General features: G+C 36.6%; 1 pseudogene; it reads left to right on the forward strand.

Moving 5' to 3' along the window:
* The first annotated feature begins 13,158 nt into the window (after nt 1–13,158).
* LOC149552606 (secreted RxLR effector protein 161 pseudogene) lies at nt 13,159–13,827 on the forward strand (annotated as a pseudogene).
* The last annotated feature ends 1,008 nt before the right edge of the window (nt 13,828–14,835 follow it).

Consider the following 14,835-nt stretch of genomic DNA (forward strand, 5'->3'; position numbering starts at 1 on the left):
AAAAAAATCCAACTCTGGAAAATTCTGAAATTGAAAAAAAAATCTAACTCTGGAAAATTGACACTTAGAATAACTTTGATTTTTTAGTGAATTGAGCTTCTAAGCTTTTGAGGTGCACTTCTTATGAAAGTGTTTGGCTATAAAGAGGGTATAAATCATAAAAAAAGGACAAAATAAGAACACAAAAAGTGATCCTAGACCTCATCTGAGAAAAACCCAGAAACCATTTTCAAAACAAAGGACTTTGATTTTTTTGTGAATTGAGCTTCTAAGCTTCTGAAGTGCACTTCTTATGAAATTGTTTGGCTATAAAGAGGATATAAATCATCAAAAAGGGGAAAAGTAAGTACACAAAAAGTGATCTCAGACCTCATCTAAGAAAAACCCAGAAACCATTTTCAAAATAGAGAACTTTGATTTTTTAGCGAATTGAGCTTCTAAGCTTCTGAGGTGCACTTCTTATGAAAGTGCTTGGCTACAAAGAGGGTATAAATCATCAAAAGGGGAAAAGTAAGTACACAAAAATTGATCCCAAACCTCATTTGAGAAAAACCTAGAAACCATTTTCAAAATAGAAAACTTTGATTTTTTGGCGAATTGAGCTTCTGAGCTTTTGAGGTGCACTTCTTATGAAAGTGTTTAGCTATAAAGATAGTATAAATCATAAAAAATGGGAAAATTAAGTACAGAAAAAGTGATCCCAGACCTCCTCTAAGAAAAACCCAAAAACCATTTTCAAAATTAAGAACTTTGTTTTTTTAGCGAATTGAGCTTCCAAGCTTCCAAGGTGTGACAAGTGCGTTGCTTCTGAGGTCCACATCTTCTGAGGTGCACCAAAAGTTATTTTTGAAGAATTCAAAGATGCACCAATAGTTAACTATCAGTTCTAAATTTAGAACTTTCCATGCACTAAAAATGCATTCCAACTGTAGTTTAACTCCTACAAACATCCAGAGAAGGTTAAGCTTCTATTTTTGGCACCTCCAGAGGCTCCTACATCATCTAATAGCTTTCTTCTTCTTATTTCCTCGTGCTTTCTTTGTTTTAAGACATGTAAAGGCTCATGCATCCATTAAATGATATAAATAAGGATGGGGTCCTACTTAGCACCTGTTAGAGAGTTACTTTGTACATAAATAGATTTGTTTTATTAGTTTACAAGCATATATTTGCATAAAGGAATCTCTCACTCTCAACACAAATTGAGGAGATGATTTCCTATAAATTTAGGAATGTAATATGTATTCCTAGTCATCCTTATTTTGATGCAATAGTATATGCTATTGGTGTTCTCATTTGGAGTGTAGTGATTCTTGCCTAAGTGTGTTATATTTTGTGAATGTATGTTCATAGAATGTAATGGATCCAATAGTTTTATTGTGTTATTTTGATTGAGAAATCTGTTTATTTTGGTGTTTGCTATGGGTTTACAAATTCTACTGACATACTTAGTTCAAGAAGAGATCATCCATTTTGTTTTGCATAGCTTTTTGTCTCGCCTGAGTGCACTTTTTGTGGCCTTGCGATCTGATGAAAAGTGAAACATCTTAAGGTTATTGAATTCCCATCGATGATTGCATCAGTGGAATTAAGGAAACCCTAATCCTATTTTAATTGGTTACCTACTGATCTTTTCAAAGGCTTAACTCATAGACGTGTTGTTTCTGTGGCTTATGTCCGTTAAGAATTTACTTTTCAAGTCATTTGTTTAAACTTCTTGTTACCATATCTTCATTATTTGCTTTGCTAACCTTTGGTTAAATTAGGAATTCATAAAGTTGCATTACTAGATTGTATTCATTTAAAAATTGAAAATACCAAAAATATATCTCTTTTTGTGGTTACTTTGAAATAGCAAGAAAATTCTATATCTTATCTAAATTGGTCAAAACCAACAAAGGCCTCCTCATGAACAAACACATTTATCTTCAATTGAGTGGATTCTAGTAGGTCGCAAGATCACCTGAAACATTGAAGTTGATCCCAGATCAGCTTTTCAAGAGAGGAGTTCAAAAGGATTCCTATTGTTAAGCATCGTGCAAAACAACAGCTCAACAAAAGTGGTGCTATAAGGAGGGCCTGAAAACCTCTCGGCTCAAAAAATCAAAGGTACTTTTTGAAAATTATACAATTTTCAAAGAAAAAAATAAAAATTCTAAGTTTGTGAATTTTCATAAGGCGCACAGGTGCACTAGATGTGCAAGGTGTGCAAGTGCACTGTTTTGAGCAAGTGTGCTTCTTCAGAGGTGCCCTTTTCCAAAATAAATACAAGTTCCTAAAACTCAGTCACTTTCACAAGCATCACAGTGATAAAGAGATACCAAGAACTCCACTCATTCACATTACACATTCCATCATCATCATTTGCTTTACATTCTACTCCACACATTCCCATTATTATGCACCATGTCTTTCTTCAAATGCCCAAAGTTCACCTTTGAATCGAACTGGTCTATTACATTACTTGCCCAAAAATCTTGAAAAGTTTTTCCCACGGTTCATCTATGGAGAATCATGAACAATAGAAGATCATATTAAATTTTTCAAGAAGATCTATAATCGAAACCAGATTCAACATATGGACATGATATGTCACCTTTTTCCTTACACTTTGGGGGAAATGGCATTCAATTGGCACCTCAATCTACCACCAGCATCAATAAGGGATCAAAACTCTTTTAAGAGCAAGTTTTTGGAACAATTCAAGATCTATATCAATCCAGCTATCCTACATCATCAGTTCATCTCAATTAAGAGGGATCCCCATGAGACTCTTTCATAGTTCAATCATCACTTCTATAAGATGTATCAAAGAATGGAGTTTCCATACACTATGCCACAAGAGGTTGTCATCCAAATATATTTTGGAACAATGAATTCATTAACTTATATTTTTCTAATAAGGCTCCCACCCAGAGACATTGATACCATTGAAAAGGTCTTCAAAGAAGTTGTTACATTCACAAAGCATGTTATAGCTGCTCTAATGCCAACAATTACATACTCAAAGTATGAGCCCCAAAACATTGTATTCTTTGAGAAAAAGACTTCTCCACCTACTAAACTCGAGAACAACATGGCTAGAGAATTTAAGGCCATGAAATAGAAGATGTCTTATTTATCCAATGAACTCATCAAAATAAAGTTGAATTCCTCAAGAAATCAAGGTGATCATCCAAGACAACTTGTTGCCCAGAACAATTATTCTCAAAGTCAGAGCAAGAATTTTGGCCTTTACAATAGCATCAACAATGAAAATAATGGTATTACAGGTATGAGACAAAGTGAAAATGGATATGGACACAATGATGTCTTAGATTAACCTCCACAGATCATGGAGGAACAACCTTTGCAGTTTAGTGTAATGGTGTTTGAATCATGTGATAGATCTGCAAGAGGACAAAATGATGAAGATGATCAAGAGGAGTTTGTGTTCCCATTCAATGAAGAAATTCTTCCAAGTTTTGATGTCGCAATAAGTGTGGATATGCCAAGAAATTTTGAGGACGTAGAAAATTTTGAAGTTCCAAAGCTCCATGGAGCTGTAAAAATTCTCAAAGTTACAAAAAGTGATGGAAATGCAGAAGATCCCAAGGTTGCTGAGATTTTTGAATAAGGAAGTCATCAAGAAGAAGATACCAATTCTTCCTATTGTGATATTGATTCCCCATTAGATAATGATAAGATACCTCCCTCACAACAAGATATGTCATTAGAAGAGATGGATAGAGTGCTCAATTTGGTCTCAAGCTTGATTGAGAAAATGTCTATTTGTGGGTATTCTACACATATATCAAACCATGAAATAACTAAGTCATGTAGAATCCATCCATTTGGGTTCCATTCAAAAGAAAGTTGTCCTAATTTCTTGTTAGCTTGGGAGATCGCAATGGAGGGAAAGTATGATTCTGAACAGGCTTCTTTGGGATATGAGGCAGAAAACATATTGATCGATGATATTAATAAATCCTATAATTCAAAGGAAGGGTTGATGATTGATTTTTCTAGTCCATAGGAACCTAAAGTGTTTCCATGTGTGCATGAAGTTGTGTACCATGAGATAAGACCACCAGAAGGAGAGATTACAAGGTGTGAGTCTACCCCAATGGTGGGAGACTCGCTAGATCAAGTGATATATGTTGGAATTATAGATGAAGTAACTGGGAGGGAGGGGGGTGAATCAGTTACCACAAAAACAAATCTAGATCCCTTAGATGTCTTAAATAACTAGTTATTGTTGATACTCAGTAAATTAACTTGTTACTGATCTTTAAGCATTCATAATTATTAACATGCATGCAAAAGTAAATAACATGACCACAAGAGACACTAGATTTAACATGGAAACCCAATATGGGAAAAACCACCAAGTAACTAACTACCAATTTTCACTCTTCTGAAGTGAGCCCTGTTAGTAGCCAACCCTATTAAAGGTTACAAAACACACTGTTAGGTGTGAACATGTTGGAGGATTTAATCACCCTGTTAAGAGTGGCCTTGCTAGAGGTCTTTAGAACAACTCAACTGAATTGCCACCTTGTTAGAGGATTTACAAAATAGTTGTTCAACCAACTCTATTAAGAGATTTTGAAATCACTGTTACAATGGTTAGAAAGTAACAATGAATTGGCCTGAATAAGATGCAATTGAATTTGCTGAGTACATATCTCTATTCTACACCATTAGATCCTCCTTGATTAAATATAGTTTTGCTGCTCCTCAATGATCTCTGGTTATCCTTCAAAATTCGCTCTTACAATAATCAGTCTTCCTTCATATTCATATCACATCAAATCCATCACACACTTAAAATTCGCAACTTGACCTCTTATATATACCATTCAAATTATCAAGTCGGCTCATTCACAAGTTACATTTACCAATAAACCATACATCAGTCGGCTACAAGTATTACATTAAACAAATAAACTTTATTTCAAAAAATAATGAAATCCTTCATTGGCCGACCCAGCTCGGTAAACATTGCTCCAGAAATAATTTCTTGAGTTAACCATCTCAACTTAGTTAACACTGCAAATTTTGCAAAATCCTTTGGCTGCCGAGTTAACTCGATAAGAACTGAATCTCCTTCGTTGACCATGAGAGCTCGGTAAGAATTGTTCTCTGCCATATTTCCTTTGATGACCGAGTAAGCTTGGTAGACACTGAATTTCCTTTGTTAACCTTGAAAGCTCGGTAACAACTATTTGCACAAGGTAAAATATGAGAATGCTTGGTAGACACTATAAACCTTCTTGCAAACCTTCTAAGCTCGATAGACTCTGTCTTTTGCCTTGCTGACCAACTGAGCTTGATAGACTTTGTCTAATAACTGATATGACATTTGTGTAACATCAAAGACAACACATAATTGAACAATTGTATCCAACAATATATTTCCATTATCCCTCTCAGTTCAATGATTTTCAATTTGCATATGATGTTAAAGGTAAGAGCTCTTGTTTCTAGATTAATCATGGTCATGGAGAGTTACCACAACTTCTGATTTTGTGTAATTTGTGCCTGAAATTTGAACCAAGATTGCCCAAATTTTATTTTTCTGAGTACAAAGACAAGTCAACATTTTTTAGAACCATATGGGGTGGTTCATTACTATTGCACATCATGAGAAATCTACTATCCACCACCCCACATTCTTATTATTCAAAGTTTTTGGTAGATAAGTTTTTGTTTTTATTTTTTATTTTTGTTTTTGTCTTTGTTTTTCTTAGTCTTTTTAGTCTTTCTAGGTAGGTGTTAGTTTTCTTTAAGTTGAGTCTTTTTGTTTTGGTTTCGTTTCTTTTGTTGCTTTTTCTTTCAAAGTTGTGTTAGTCTGGGGTTAGGTGCACTCAAGATTTTATCTCGACATATCTCATTAAACCACTTTTTGGTTTTGAATTTTGGGGAAGAGATATTTCTTTGTCAAAACATTAAGTGATTTTGTTTCTTGTACCAATTGAAAACGAATGCTACTTACAGGTGTAAAGGACTTTCGATCTTGAAATCAGAATCATAGATTGATAACACTCAATACTTTACAAATTAAAAGATTGACTATCTAGGTGTTTTCAAATCAAGGTTGATGGTAGCGAGGGATAATCTAAAGCCTACCAGTTCAAACAAAAGGTTTTTTCAAGGAATTTCTAAGGTCACTGTTTGGCATGAGAGTTTCCATAAAGTTCTTAAAATAGGAAAGCAAAGGTTATCAATTAAAGAAGGAATCCGAGAAACAACACAAATGCCTTGGCCACATAGTCTAAGCGTGGTCAAGGCACAAAAAGAAAAGAAAATATGATGGTGTTAAGAATTAAAGATTCCAAATGGTCTTAGAAAGGTAAGCTAATAGTAGGGATCTGCAATCCAAAATGGCTATCCAGTACTTATACAAATTGCTTCATGGAAGAATCAATTGGAAACATGTGAGCTTTGTGAAGCAGGATTCAAAAGATTACTTAGGACCCCAAATGAGAAAAGTGATAACCCATGAAGAGCCCTCAAAACAAATACTCTCATCTAGTCAAATAGTCATTGATATACATGATTTGCGAGAATTCTTGATGAATGAACCGGTGGAGTGGAAGATTGTTTCCAAGCTATTACAAACTTGTGATAGATTTCATCTTGAAATGTCAAAGGAAATGAATGCACTATGCACACATCGAGCTTGAAGATTTGAGATTCTGAAGTTTTGACTATCAAGGAACTTGAAAACTATTTAAGGTGTTCAAAATTCAATTGTTATTTGACACATGTCGGATGAATGCTTGTTGATGAAGAAATGCCTTTGTCATTTCCTCCTTTTTGTTGGGGCTATTTGTTGTGGTTTCACAACGCACGCCCCATTTTGAGTCACAAAATGGGGACCCCCTAGTATATTTTTTAGTTTTCTAGACCCCTAGTCTGGGGTCTGAGCCTTTTTTAGGGTCCTACCCAGTGTCTAAGCCTAGTCTAGCTCACTGTTTGAAAAACCTAGTTGACACAAACAAGAAGTCTTTAGGGAAAAGTGAATTTTGGTGATGAGGTGCGCACTAGCACACCTTAAAGGTGCCCAAGGTGCGTTAACGTTTTGTTCTTCAAATGTGTAAATTAGGTTTTTTAGGTATTTTAATAAGGTTCTACTTCTGGGTCATTTTTTGTTCGCAATTAGGGTTTGCTTAAGGTTTGATTTTTAGCTTTTCGAACTAATGTTTGCTTCTTTGTGCAAATAAAAAGGGCATCCTTAACTTGTCAGGGTGATAAATTTTGACCTAGAGCTCATAATTCAAAACCATTTACACCATTGGAAAGAAGAACTAAAAATCTAATTTCAGTCCCTAAAATAGTGAGCTTTTGACTACTGAATTTTAAGGACTGATGAAAGTTTCAACTTGAAATTTTGAGCAGAAGAACTCCAAAAAAGCCAATTAAAAAGATATGGAAAAGTTTCAAACATTTGATCATTTTGGATAATTTGGATCACCTGGTCTCTGACCTAGAAGGATTGGGCAGTTGGAGAGAAGAAGATATCAAAGATACAGAGCTCAGACACGTGAACTAGAATAGGTTCCTCATCTTATGCAACTATTAATGACAAGATTCAACACAGGTGCCTTGGAATTTTAGGTAGAAGAAGTAGGAGTTCAAGTTTATGAAAGTGTTTTGATTTAAAGAAGGTATAGATCAACAAAAGGATCAAAGTAAGTACACAAAAGTGATCCCAAACCTCATCTGAGAAAAACCCAAAAACCATTTTCAAAATAGAGAACTTCAATTTTTTGGTGAATTGAGCAACTTGCATTGTTCCGTGAAGGTGCGCAGGTGTGCAATTTGAAGGTTTGGAAAATGAATTATCTTTTAAGGTGCATAGGTGCATATATCTAAAACATCTAGAGGCCCCCTAATGTCTTGAACATTACCATGGCTTCCTTTTCTTCTGTAGCAACTAAGATCACACTCAAACCCATAAATTTCAAATTCAAGGAATGCCCAAGAATTCACAATTCATGATTTCCACAGGGAAGTGAGGGTAAATTATGAAGCTTTAGACTTATTATCTCCTCAAGAAATCACCTCTCCTATCTGTTAGTGTACTTTTTTTTCCTTATGTTAGGGGGTATTTATTTTCCTACACATATTATTTAAGCTTGCTTAGGTTTATTTTATGTGGTTACTATGAGGACACATGGTGAAATACATAAGCCACATGTGTAACTCTTTCCCACACATGGGTAGTTGAGTTACACATCCTCTTTTGGCTTTTTGTGCCACCTCTCATAACCACTATTTTGTCCTTACCTAGGTAGGTCATGGGGTAGTTAGATTTCTCACACTTTTTTGGCTTTATATGCCACCTCTCTTTTTGTTTTCATATAAGGAGGTTATGCCACATGTTTTGGCATTTACCAAGTAGGTACAACCTCCCACCTTTTATGGGATATGGGAGTTAATGCACCTCTTGGATGTATATGCCCCATTATATATATATATATATATATATATATATATATATATATATATATATATATATATATATATATATATATATATATACAACCCTCTCCTCTCACCTTCACTAGTTCAGTGATAGCTCAGTGAGAGTATTGAGATTCTTCTCAAAATTCTCTTTCTTTGTCTCTATTTTTCTCTCATTTTAGATATCTCTTCATTCTTCTATTTTGATCTTCGATCATCTGTTGAGTGGAGGTGCATATGATCTACGATCGACATCAAATCCTCGCTTGATTCTCACTTCTTGCATAATCTAACATGGTATCAAAGCAAGGTTATCTGGTACAGCTCATTATTTTTCTAATTTATTTGAGAAATTTGAGATTATTAGATAGCTAATATTTTTTTTTAAAACCAAGTATGTTCTTCTCCTGCATCCTTGAATGAACTAGAGAATCAAAATGGTTTAAAGGAAAATAGGCATCTAGTTAATCTAGTTTACATATATGTGTTCCTGTGAGATCTGGGTGATTGCAGCTTTGTGGTAATATTGGGGGCATCTTTAAGTACTTCTAGAGTGTCCAGAAGGCTTGAGAAAGTTAAAAGTGACTTTTACTTCACCAAAATTAGAGATTGGAGGAGACGGTAACAAATCAAAATTATTTTTTTTGAAATTTTTTACTGGAGCCGTTTTCAATTGTGCTTCGAATTTCCAGCTTCTGCTCATTTTTAGAAAAAAAAAAAAAAAAAGATTTCTGGGTCTTGTTCCCAAGGTCGAAAAACTATTTGGGTATTTGTCATTTTTTTCAATTAGTTGATCAATTTTGTGAAAATCGTGTCTGAATCAGGCATATGCCATTTCTGACGGGCAAATTCAGCAACCTTTCTTAAAATTTTAATAACTTTTGCCTCTGGTGTCGATTTTTCACAAACAAATACTTGACGGAAAGTTGGAAATGAGACCTTTCCATCCATGTAGGTCTTATTAAAAGATTATGTCATTTTTCATTAGATATTGCAAGTTGAATCTGTTGTATATGTTTATTTTCAATATGCCATAACTTTCATCTCAGATCTTCATTTTTCAAAAATGAATAGGCGTTGGAAAGGCATTGAAGATTAATACATAGCTACAAGATTATTTTTTTCAGATTTTCTATCACATTTAAATTGTACCAAAAATTGTAATTTTGGCCATTATAGGCCTAGAAAGCATTGTAAGATGGTAAAAGCCTTGCAAACGCACTAATTATAAAGTGTCAACATTGTAATATTTGGGGGGAGGTGATTTTTTAAGACTAGTGGAAAGGGCGGGTGTCTCATGTGTCTTCTTTCTTGCACTTTTCTCATTCCTTGCAATCTACTTTTTTGCACTCATGCATGCATCTGGAGTTCCTATTTTAACACCATATAACTATTTTGAATGGAAATCAAAGATGATAATCTATCTCAAAAGACATGGATATCATAGGGTTATAATGGGACTTGAGATAGAACCTCAAGATGCTACAGAAAAGATAAAATGGTTTAATAAATGTGATGAAGCCTTTGGTACTTTGTGTATGTCAGTCTCTCCTGACCTTCTTTTTCACATTGAATCTGCCACTACACCAAATGAAGTATGGACCAAATTGGGAACACTTTGTGGTAAGCAGGATGAGTTAAGAGGTCATCAATTGGAGAATGAGCTCATAGGGTTGAGTCCTACCAATTTTGACACCATACAAGACTTCTTCACAAAGTTGAAATCCATCAGATTGCAGTTGAAATAGTGTGGAATAGAAAAAGAGGACAAACAGCTGATCTTAAGCATTCTTTCTAAACTTGGTCTGAATTATTTAGTCTTTGTTTCTACCTTTTATGCTACAAAAAGTGCCCTAGGTTCAAACTATAAAATGCCTTCTCTAGATGAGTTTGTTGTAGAACTCACCCATAAGTAGGATAAACTAGTTCACGTGGGTACAACTAAACCCTCAAAGTCACATGCCTTGGTTGCAAATCAAGGCACAAAAGAACAGAAAGGGTGTGGCAAACAGGAAAAGAAACAAAAGAATCAAGGAGAAAAGAAGAAAGATCAGAAGCCTGTTGCTCCAAATGCAGATAATCAGACTTCTTCATCAAAAGGTGATCAACCTAAGAAGGAGAAGGTCAAGTGTTCTTATTGTAAAAAACCAGGACATGATGAGCACAAGTGTTTGAAGAAGCAGATTGATCACCTATCACATCTGCTTGAGAAAAATAACATCAAGGTGCCTGACTCTATCAAGTAGAGTTCATCAGAAGGGTCTTCAAAGGACATAGAAAAAAATAGGGGAAAGGAAAGGGCAAGGCCCTAGTTGCAGTTGCTTCACAACGTAATACCTAGATAATTGATTCGGGTGCCTCGCACCACATGGCTTCTTCACAGGAAAGTTTTGCTTCCTTAGAGCCATGTACTATGCCTGCCATACTAATGGGTGATGACACTCCTATTGAAGTGCATGGGAGAGGGTCTATTGACGTGGGCAAAGGAACATTTCAGGATGTTCTTTGTGTTCCATCTTTGTCAACTAATCTCTTATCTGTTTATTAGATCACTCACACTGGCTCTGGCAAGCGGGTTGAGTTCACACCAAATAATGTGGCAATCAGTGAATTGCATGATGGGTCTACAGTTGCTATGGGAAAAGCAAATCGTCAATCTAGATTGTATTAGTTTTCTCACTTTGTTCCTGACTCTCCTTCAATAGTTTTACTCACACATTCAGATGAGGTGAGTCATTTGTGGCATCAGCGGTTTGGTCACTTGAATTACCGCTATTTGCAGCAACTCAATCAACAGGACATGGTTGCAGGGTTGCCTTCAATTCACTTTTCTGATGGAGTTTGCCAAGGATGCATTCTTGGTAAGCATCTAGAAGAGAAGTATGACAAAGGCAAAGCATGGAGGGCTACACAGCTTTTGGAGTTGGTACACAGTGACTTGGCAGGCCCATTTCCACATCCATCTTTTAGTAGGGCTAGATATGTTTTGACATTCAAATTGATGATCTTTCTAGATATACTTGGGTATATTTACTCAAAACTAAGTCTGAGGTCTTTGAGTCTTTTCAGGACTTCAAAGATTTTGCAGAGAAACAATCTGGGAAGGCCATCAAAATTCTACGTACAGATGATGGGGGGGGAATATGTCAACCATAGGTTTGAACATTTTTTTGCCTCTGAGGGCATTGATCTTCATCACACAATTCCCTATAGTCCATAGCATAATGGTGTTGTAGGATGCAAAAACAAGTCCTTGAAAGAGATGGCCAATTGTATGATTCACTCCAATTCTATGGCACCTCAATACTGGGCAGAGGCCATAAACTCTATGTGTTACATTCAGAACCGTGTTCCTCATAAAGTTGTGAAGGGGGTAACTCCTTTCCAAGCCTGGACTGGTCATAAACCCACTGTTAAGCATTTTTGAGTGTTTGGTTCTCCTGCATGGGCCCACATTCCAGCAGAGAAACGCAAGGCTATGGATCCACAGAGCAAGCCTTGCATATTTTTGGGTACCCAGATGGTGTCAAAGGCTATAGGCTTCTCCACCCTACAACTCATGAGCTGTTCATTGAGAGGAGTGTTCGTTTTGAGGAGGAATCTTCCAGTTCTTCTCCTATCACTTCTCCATCCACTATTACATTGGAGACATTGCAGCATGATGACAGTTCTTCAGAGAATCTTAATCTTCCTGATCTACATGAGGATTCTTCTTCCTCCACTTCAAATGATGAGAGTGATGATGAGGATCTATCTTCTTCTCCAAGTAATCATTTAGAGGCTAATGATTCTCCTCCAGATTCTTCTACCACAAGGCCTCTTTGGGCTCGTTAGACTTTACAGTCAGCAGGTGATTGGGTTGGTGATCCTTTAGATGCAAGAAGAACAAGGTCACAATTTCAGCCGACTTCACATCTCTTTGTTGCTTCAGCTTCTGATCCACAGACTTTTCGGGAAGCTTCTGGTGTCCCTGAGTGGGATACATCAATGAAGGAAGAGATCAATTCCTTAGAAAGGAATCATACATAGGATTTAGTCCCTCTTCCTAAGGGAAGAAAACTTGTTCGATGCAAGTGGATCTATCAAACAAAATTTGCAGCAGATGGGTCGGTTGACAAGCATAAGGCTCGCTTGGTCGCCAAAGGATTCTCCTAGGTGCCTCGGATTGACTACTCTGAGACTTTTGCGCTAGTAGCCAAGATGAAGTCTATCTAACTTGTACTTGCTATAGTTGCAGCCCATCATTGGGAAGTTCATAAAATGGATGTGAAGAGTGCTTTTCTTCATGGTGACCTTCAGGAGGAAATCTACATGGAGCAACCACAGGGGTTCATCTAGGATCCTTCATTGGTTTGTCGTCTTTGAAAGTCTCTTTATGGCCTCAAACAGGCTCCTCGAGCTTGGTATGCCAAGATGGACACCTTCCTTCTATCAGTTGGGTTCACTAGATGCCATTCTGATCTAAATGTCTACTTTCTACAACAGAATGATACTCTGACATTTCTAGTTCTCTATGTCGATGACTTGTTGATCACAGGGAGTCACTCATCCACCATCAAAGCAGTGAAAGCAACTCTTCATGATCGATATCTGATGTCAAACTTAGGTCTTTTGCACTATTTTTTTGGGATTGAGATCACTCAGTCTTCATCAGGTATCTTCATGGCACAACCCAAGAATGCACTTGATATGCTCTCTAGGTTTCAAATGGCTGATTGTAAGCCTACATTGACTCTGTTTCTGTCAGGGGTCAAACTTGAGGCTAAGTGTTCTTCACCCTTGGTTGATGGCACTTTATATCGACAACTTGTTGGGAGTCTCATCTATTTGACTCACACGAGGCCTGACATTTCATATGTCGTGGGCATAGTCTCTCGATTTATGCAGGAGCCACATGAGTTGCATTGGAAAGCAACTAAGTGGATTCTCCACTATGTTCAGGGAAATCATAGTTATGGCATTCACTATGCAGCGGGCGTGGATTTTGACTTGGTGGGATACACTAATTCAAATTGGGTAGGTGATTCTCAGGATCGCAAATCTACTTCAAGGTATTGCTTTTCACTTGGTTCCGTTCCAATTTGTTGGTCAAGCAAGAAGCAATCTACAATTGCTCTTTCATCTACTGAGGCTGACTATCAAGGGGCAGTTAATGCCACCACTGAGGCCATCTGGCTTCATAATATTCTCACTGAGTTTGGCATTTCATTTAGAAAGCCCACAATCATCTTTTGTGATAATCAGAGTGCAATACAGATCTCAAAGAATCCAGTCCATCACCAGAGGACCAAACACATTGAGATACATATGCACTACATTTGGGAGCCGATTCATGCAAACATCATTGATCTCAAGTACATCCCAGCATCAAAGTAGATTGCAAACATCTTCACCAAACCCTTCACTGAGAGCAAGTTCCTTCATTTGCGAGCTTTACTAGGGGTGCAACCAGTGTTTACTTCTGAAGGGGCTTCTTAGTTCTTCGTCTCACTCTCTCTACTCTGGGGGGGTGTTTTCTTTTCTCTCTTTTGGGGAGGAGTTTTTCCCACTAGGTTTTCTCCTTTTCTCCGTTTGTGAGAGATTTTTTGTACATGGGTACCTCACTAGGCTTCCTTGCTAGGACCCATATCTTTTCACCCACCTAAGCTACGCTTAAGGGGGGTGTTAGTGTAGTTTTTTTTCCTTATGTTAGGGGGTATTTATTTTCCTACACATATTTTTAAAGCTTGCTTAGGTTTATTTTATGTGGTTACTATGAGGACACATGGTGAAATACATAAGCCACATGTGTAACTCTTTCCCACACATGGGTAGTTGAGTTACACATCCACTTTTGGCTTTTTGTGCCACCTCTCATAACCACTATTTTGTCCTTACCTAGGTAGGTCATGGGGTAGTTAGATTTCTCACACTTTTTTGGCTTAATGCACCTCTTGGATGTATATGCCCCATTTTTTAATATATACAACCCTCTCCTCTCACCTTCACTAGTTTAGTGATAGTTTGGTGAGAGTATTGAGAGTCTTCTCAAAATTCTCTTTCTTTGTCTCTATTTTTCTCTCATTTCAGATATCTCTTCATTCTTCTATTTTGATCTTCGATCATCTGTTGAGTGGAGGTGCATATGATCTACAACCGACATCAGATCTTGGCTCGGTTCTCGCTTCTTGGAGAATCTAACACTATCTAAATGTTCAAAGGGAAACACCCACACATCATTTTGGTTGAAGGTCAATAAGACCTAGATGATGGAATCTGAAAAATTCTGAAGTTGAAAAAAATTTCTAACCTTGGAAAATTTCGAAGTTGAAAAAAATCAAATTCTAGAAAATTTTGAAGTTGAAAAAAAATCTAACTCTGGAAAATTCTGAAGTTGTAAACAAA

The sequence above is a fragment of the Cupressus sempervirens genome, chromosome 6 (assembly GCF_028749045.1).
Source record: "Cupressus sempervirens isolate cs-2001-9-10 chromosome 6, ASM2874904v1, whole genome shotgun sequence".
NCBI lineage: Eukaryota > Viridiplantae > Streptophyta > Pinopsida > Cupressales > Cupressaceae > Cupressus > Cupressus sempervirens.